This window comes from Myotis myotis, unplaced genomic scaffold (assembly GCF_014108235.1).
Source record: "Myotis myotis isolate mMyoMyo1 unplaced genomic scaffold, mMyoMyo1.p scaffold_m19_p_4, whole genome shotgun sequence".
Lineage (NCBI taxonomy): Eukaryota > Metazoa > Chordata > Mammalia > Chiroptera > Vespertilionidae > Myotis > Myotis myotis.
In genome coordinates, this window is record NW_023416346.1 from 70099034 (window position 1) to 70106220 (window position 7187).

At 42.6% G+C, this 7187-nt stretch overlaps 1 pseudogene; it reads right to left on the reverse strand.

The window, feature by feature from the left end:
* Nucleotides 1-2257: 2257 nt before the first annotated feature.
* Nucleotides 2258-4742, reverse strand: LOC118653454 (annotated as a pseudogene).
* Nucleotides 4743-7187: the final 2445 nt, after the last annotated feature.

Here is a 7187-nt window from a genome sequence, read left to right on the forward strand (position 1 = left end):
GGGTGAGGGGCTGAGGGTTGTCTTCAGGCTGGCCACAGCCCCTTCATGGTGCAGGGTGTCCTGCTGGGGTGCCTGGCCAGCCTGGGTGAGGGGCTGATGGCTGTTTTCAGACTGGCCACACCCATGGGCTGGAAGCAGGTATCTGGGATTTATTTAACTTCTATAATTGAAACTTTGTAGCCTTGGTCTGGCTGGAAGCCTGGCAACCCAGGCTCCCAGCGCTTCCTTGAGCAGAGGCCACCGCCCGCTGGAAGCAGGTATCTGGGATTTATTTATCTTCTATAATTGAAACTTTGTAGCCTTGAGCAGAGCTCAGGGCTGGCCAGGGCAGGTAGGAAGCTTGGCTTCCTCCATCACTGGGGGCAACCCAAGCCTCCTGCTCTCTCCAGCTCCATGGCTGCTGCCATCTTTGTGATGGAGTGACAGAGTGAGGGAGTGGGGAAATGATGGTTAATTTGCATATTACTCTTTTATTAGATAGGATTGCCTGATTTCTGTGGCTATGACTTCCAGTACTAGTTGAATAGGAGTAGTGAAAGCAGGCATCCCTGTCTTGTTCCTTGTCTTATGGGAAACATTTTTAGTCTTTTCCTGTTGAGTATAATGTCAGCTGTGGATTTGTTATATAAGGCTTTTATTGTGTTGAGGTTTGTTCTCTCTATTCCCACTTTTCTGAGAGATTTTACATAAATGGGTGCTGGATTTTGTCAAATTCTTTTTCTGCATATATTGATAAGATCATGTAAATTTTGTTCTTCAGTGTGTTTATGTGGTTTAATATGTTAGTTGATTTGCAGATATTATATCAAACTCGCATGCCAGGAATTAATCCCAATTGATCATGGTGTATTTTTTAGTAGTTAAGAGACTTATTCTAATAGCTATAATTACAGTGCTTGTTTGTTGAAATGAAAACTGAAAACACGTATACAAAACAGTTGATTACTAACTATGAATTTAAAGCAGTAAGAGGTTCCATGACACGAGATAAACCAATTCTGAGGATTTCCCCAAGGTAAATTTTAAGAACTCCAGCTTCTTTATTGTTTACCCAACTACAACAGAAACAGTAGAAGTTGGTTTTTTTTGTTTGTTTGTTTGTTTGTTTGTTTTTTCTCAAATATGACCCTTGCAGGCCAAGGGAATGAAAGCACATGTAGACGGGGGCTCTAAGGAGCTAGGTTCTAAGATGACTGGTCACCTGTCTGCGTTCCTACTGGTGAGACCCAAACAACCTGGAGTGAGTGCATATGCATGGGAACCATGGGGGTCTTCCCTTCTGACCAGAGTTGTCCCACCACAGCACCTATGCTGACCCATGCTGAACCAAGGGAAGGCTGGCGTCCCTCTAAGTGGTTCTCAACCTTCCTAATGCCGTGACCCTTTAATATAGTTCCTCATGTTGTGGTGACCCCCAATTTCATTGTTAAAAATTGAACATAATTAAAGCATAGTGATTAATCACAAAAACAACATGTAATTATATATGTGTTTTCCGATGGTCTTAAGCGACTCCTGTGAAAGGGTCATAACCCACAGGTTCAGAACCACTGCAAGGGGTCTGTGAGTGGTGGTCCCAGCCCCAGACCATTCCCTGGACAGTGGTATAAGTACAGGTACCAGTAAAAATGCTATGGGATGTAATGAGCCAAACAGATAGAGCCTATGAAAGAGCATGAATGACCACGCAAAATGTATTGACTGGTTCTGCCCAAAGCACACTCCAGAGAGGAGACAGCCCATGGATCGACTGGACTCAAGCTGTTACATTTCTCCCTTCTCTGTGCTCAAGTGCCTCCTTACCTTGCTTGTGTAACTATTTTAAAAATTCTCTGAGTTTGCATTAAAAACTAATCATCAAAATGGATCTCAAAACAGATGTAAAGCCCAGAGGAGGCGTGTTGAGCTGATCTGACAGGTGCTCCTAGAGGCCCTGGCCTGGGTTCCTAAAATCCCTTCTCAATAGTAAACAAAGAGTTGTTTCTGTTTTTATTTAAAAAACAAAAACAAACAAACAAACAAAAACAACTGAGTAATATTACATAGGTGTACCAGAGACTGCCTCATTGGAAACAAGAACTATTTATATTTAATAAAAACCCAGTTGCATGCTGTATCTGCATATGTACAGCATGATGAAACACACTGAGACTGACCATGGAGACAATTTATAGCACTCACACCATAGTTGTACATCTGCCACATGAGATGAAAATAAGGGTGATGGAGGGAGTGAGTGGGAAGAGAGGATTGCTGCTCACTTCTGGTTCCAGAGCTGATTGGACAGCCATTGTAGTCCCTCATAGAGCCTGTCTCCACTGGTGGCACAGGTAGACTGAATGTACAAGTTCCTGAGGAGCATGGTGTGCAGGCCCAGTTTGTCTGTGATCTCTGCTGTATTCATGGCATTAGGGAGGTCCTACTTGTCTGCAAACACAAGTAAGACAGCATCCCTGAGCTCATACTCCACCAGCATTCACATGAGCTCCTCTAGGGCCCCCTTCATGTACTCTATGTCATTGCTGTCAACTACAAAGATGAGACCTTGTGTGTTTTGTAAATAGTGGTACCACAAAGGCTGGATCTTGCACTAGTGGCCCATGTCCCACATGGTGAAGTTGATGTCCTTACAGTCCACGGTCTCCACTTTGAAAGCTATAGTGGAGATGTTGGTCACGATCTCACCCAGCTTCAGTATGTACAGGATGGTGGTCTTTCCCACAGCATACAGGCCCACCAGGAGAAAATGAATTTCTTTTCTTCCCAAAAAAAAGGCCTTTGCTTAGGCTCACAAAGATATTCCCTATGCTGTAGACTAAAGGGAGAGACACTGGCCAGAGAAACCCTTGGAAGCCAGGATGCTGCTGCTACTCTGAGCCAGGCATTGGTATTGCTTCTACAATGGTGTATGATCTTTTAATGTATTTCTTGATTTTATTTGGTAGTACTTTGTTGAAGATTTTCACATCTAAGTTTATCAAAGATATTTGCCTATAATGTGCTTTACTTGTTGTGTCTTTATCTGGTTTTAGAATTAGGATAATGTTGGCCTCATAAAATGAGGTTGGAAGTTGCCCCTTCACTTGGATTTTTCAGAATAGTTTGAGAAGTACAGGTGTTAGTTCTTTGAAAGTTTGATAAAAGTCACCGTTGAAGCCACCTAGTTCATGAATTTTATTTGCTGGGAGTTTTTTGTGTTTTTTTACTGCTTTGATTTCACTAGTTGTAATTGGTCTATTCAGATTTTCTGATTCTTCTTGATTTGGTTTCAGAAGATTGTGTGTTTCTAGGATTTTATACATTTTACCCAGGTTATCCAGTTTGTTGGCATATAGTTGTAAATAGTATCTTCTTGCTATTCTTTGTTTTTCCGTGAGTTAGTTGTTATTTCCCCTCTTTCATTTCTTTTTTTTAAATATATTTTATTGATTTTTTACAGAGAGGAAGGGAGAGGGATAGAGAGCCAGAAACATCGATGAGAGAGAAACATCGATCAGCTGCCTCCTGCACGCCCCCCACTGGGGATGTGCCCGCAACCAAGGTACATGCCCTTGACTGGACTCAAACCCGGACCCTTGAGTCCGCAGGCTGACGCTCTATCCACTGAGCCAAACCGGTTCTGGCCCCTCTTTCATTTCTAATGTTATTTATCTGGGTCCTCTCTCTTTTTTTCTTGATGAGTCTGGTTAAAAGTTCGTCAATCTTATTTATCTTTTCCAAGATTTTCCTCTTAGTTTTATTTATCTTTTGTATTTTTTTTTGTCTCTTTGTCATTTATTTTCACTCTAACCTTTATTATTTACTAGAGACCTGGTGCACAAAAATTTGTGCACTCGGGGGGGGGGGGTCCCTCAGCCTGGCCTGTGCCCTCTTGCAGTCTGGGACCCCTCGGGGGATGTCCACCTGCTGTCTTAGGCCCGTTCCCCAGGGGATCGGGTCTAAGCTGGCAGTCAGACATCCCTCTGGCAGCCCGGCAGCCCTTGGGGGATTTCCACTTGCCAGTGGGGAGCAGGCCTAAGCTGCAGTTGGACATCCTTAGTGCTGCTGAGGAGGTGGGAGAGGCTCCCGCCACCACTCCTGTACTGGCAGCCATCAGCCTGGCTTGTGGCTGAGCAGAGCTCCCCTTATGGGAGTGCACTGACCACCAGGGGGCAGCTCCTTCATTGAGCGTCTGCCCCCTGGTGGTCAGTGTGTGGCATAGTGACCAGTCATTCCCAGTCATTCTGTTGTTAGGGTCAATTTGCATATTACCCTTTCATTATATAGGATAGAGGCCTGGTGCACGGGTGGAGGCCGGCTGGTTTGCCCTGAAGGGTGTCCCAGATCAGGGTGGGGGTCCCACTGGGGTGCCTGGCCAGCCTGGGTGAGAGGCTGATGGCCGTTTTCAAGCTGGTCATGCCCCCCGGCAACCCAAGCTCCAGGCCTCTCCTGTTTTTCTTTTTTTTCCCCCCCGGGATTTATTTATCTTCTGTAATTGAAACTTTGTAGCCTTGAATGGGGGCCAGGTCCTGCGAAAGAAGGTATCTGGGATTTATTTATCTTCTGTAATTGAAACTTTGTAGCCTTGAGTGGCTCCGAGGGCCCTCCAGGGAAGGTGGGAAGCTTGGCTTCCTCCATCACCGGGGGCAACCCAAGCCTCCTGCTTGCTCCAGCTCCATGGCCACCACCATCCTAGTTGAGTTAATTTGCATACTTGCTCCTGATTTGCTTGTGGGCATTGCTTGTCGGTGTGGCTTGAACATAGCGGAGGATGGTTAATTTGCATGTTTCTCTTTTATTATACAGGATTTTCTTCTAGTTTTTACTCGAACCTTTATTACTTATTTTCTTCTAGTCACTTTGAAGTTTATTTATTGTTCTTCTGCTAGTTCTGTAAGGTGCAAGTTTCAATTGTTTATTCATTTAAAAAAAATATTTTTATTGATTTCAGAGAGGAAGGGAGAGGGAGAGATAGAAGCATCATGATGACAGAGAATCATTGATCAGATACTTCCTGCCTACCCCACACTGGGTATCGAGCCTGCAACCTGAGCATATGCCCTGACCAGGAATTGAACCATGATCTCCTGGTTCATAGGTTGACACACAACCACTGAGTCACACTGGCTGGGGTAGATAGTTTATTTGAGGTTTTTCTTACTTTTTGAGGTAGGCCTGTATTGCTATGAATTTCCCTCTTTATCCTGCTTTCATTTGTATTATAGATTTATGGTTTTTTGTGTGTTCATTTTTAATTATCTCAAGGTAACTTTTTACTTCTTCCATGGTCTAATCATTAACCCATTCATTGTTTAATAACATGTTACTTAGTCTTCATGTGTTATGTGTGGGGTTTTTTTCTTTCTGTAATTGATTTCTAGTTTCATACCATTGTGGTCAGAGAAGATGCTTGATATGATATGATTTCAATCTTCTTAAATTTATCGAGATGTGTTTTGTGTCCTAACATGTGGTCTATCCTAGAAAATGACCCATGTGCACTTGAGAAGAATAGATATAGGGTTCAAAACAATGGTTATAAGACACTCAAAAAATGTATTGAGGACTTCAACAAAGAGATAGCTGCTTTGGGGTGAAATACTCTGCAGATATCAATTAAATCCATCTCATCTAGTGTGTCATTTGAAGCTTCTGTTTCCTTGTTTATTTTCTGTGTGGAATATCTATTTATGTCAATGTGTTAAAATCCTCTACTATGACGGTATTACTGTTAATGTCTCCTTTCACATCTGTCAACATTTGCTTTATATATATATATGCACCAATGTTGGTGCATAAATGTTTATTAGGGTTATAGTCTCTTGTTGGATTGCTCCCTTTATCATTATATAGTGTCTTTCTGTGTCTTGTATTATCAGCTTTGTTTTAATATATATTTTGTCTTATATAAATACTAGTGGCCCAGTGCATAAAATTCATGCACATTAAAAGGGAATTAATTAGAGGAAATATTTTAATATTGCTATTTGCCCTTGTTCTATAATAGAAGTGTCAAAAATGAAAGAAAGTTAGAAAAATGTATATGAAAATCCCCCTCCTGTCAGAGTCTGGGGCACGCTGTGGGACCTAGAGTCAAGTCCCCGCCCACCACTAGCACATGTTTCGAAAATGTAGGAGAGCCAGCCAGCCCCACCCCTGTCAAGACCCTTCATGTAGGGGAGCACAACCTCAGGTCACCAGGCCCAGTGCTGGGTGGTGGACACAGTCTCAGGTCCCCCGTCAAGCCCTGCTGGGCAGGGAGCATGGTCTAAGATCCTCTGGCCCGGCACTGGGGAGGGGGGGCATGGCCTGAGGTCCCTGTCAAGCCCCACTGTGCAGGGGGTGCGGCCTCAGATCCCCTGGCCTGGTGCGGTGGCTTGGGGGGAGCACAGCCTGAGGTCCCTCGCCCTGGCCAGACGCCATGCAGCTTCAGGTCGCTGCTGTTAGGTCATGAAATTACGATGTCCTGGATAATTTGCATATTCTTCTCTTATATAGATTGCTAGCCCAGTGGTTATATATATATATATATATATATATATATATATATATATATATGATGGTATTTTCTTATCCATTCAGCCACCCTATGTCTTTTTATTTCAGCAGTTAAGCAATTTGAATTTAAATTGATTATTGATAGGTACATATTTATTTCCATTTTTTTCTTTATAACTATATTTATAACTATATTTCTCTCTCTTTTTTTTCTTTCTTCTGCTTAAAGAAGAGCCTTTAACATTTTTTGTAATACTGGTTTGGTGGTAATGAACTCCTTTAGTGTTTTCTTCTTTTGGAAGCCCTTTTTTTCACCTTCAATTTTATTTATTTATTTGTTGATGTTTTAGAGTTTTATTTTCTTTCTTTTTCCATCACCATTTATTCCCCCTATACCCTCCTCCACTTCCACCAACCCTCCTCCCCCCTGCAATTACCACACTGTTATCCATGTCCATGAATTGCTTCTCCTTATTTTTCCTTTTTCCTCAATCTCTCCAATACCCAACACTCCCCCTGACCCCTCTCCCACCGCCACCAGATCTGTCTGTCTGCTCTCTATGAGTCTGACTCTATGTTTGGCTTTTTCATTCAGTTTTTCATTAAATTCCCCATATTAATGAAATCTTAGCTCTGGTACATTTACACAATTCAATACTACTTGGCTATAAATAGGAAAAAAATGTTACCCTTTGTGAAAGCATGGATGG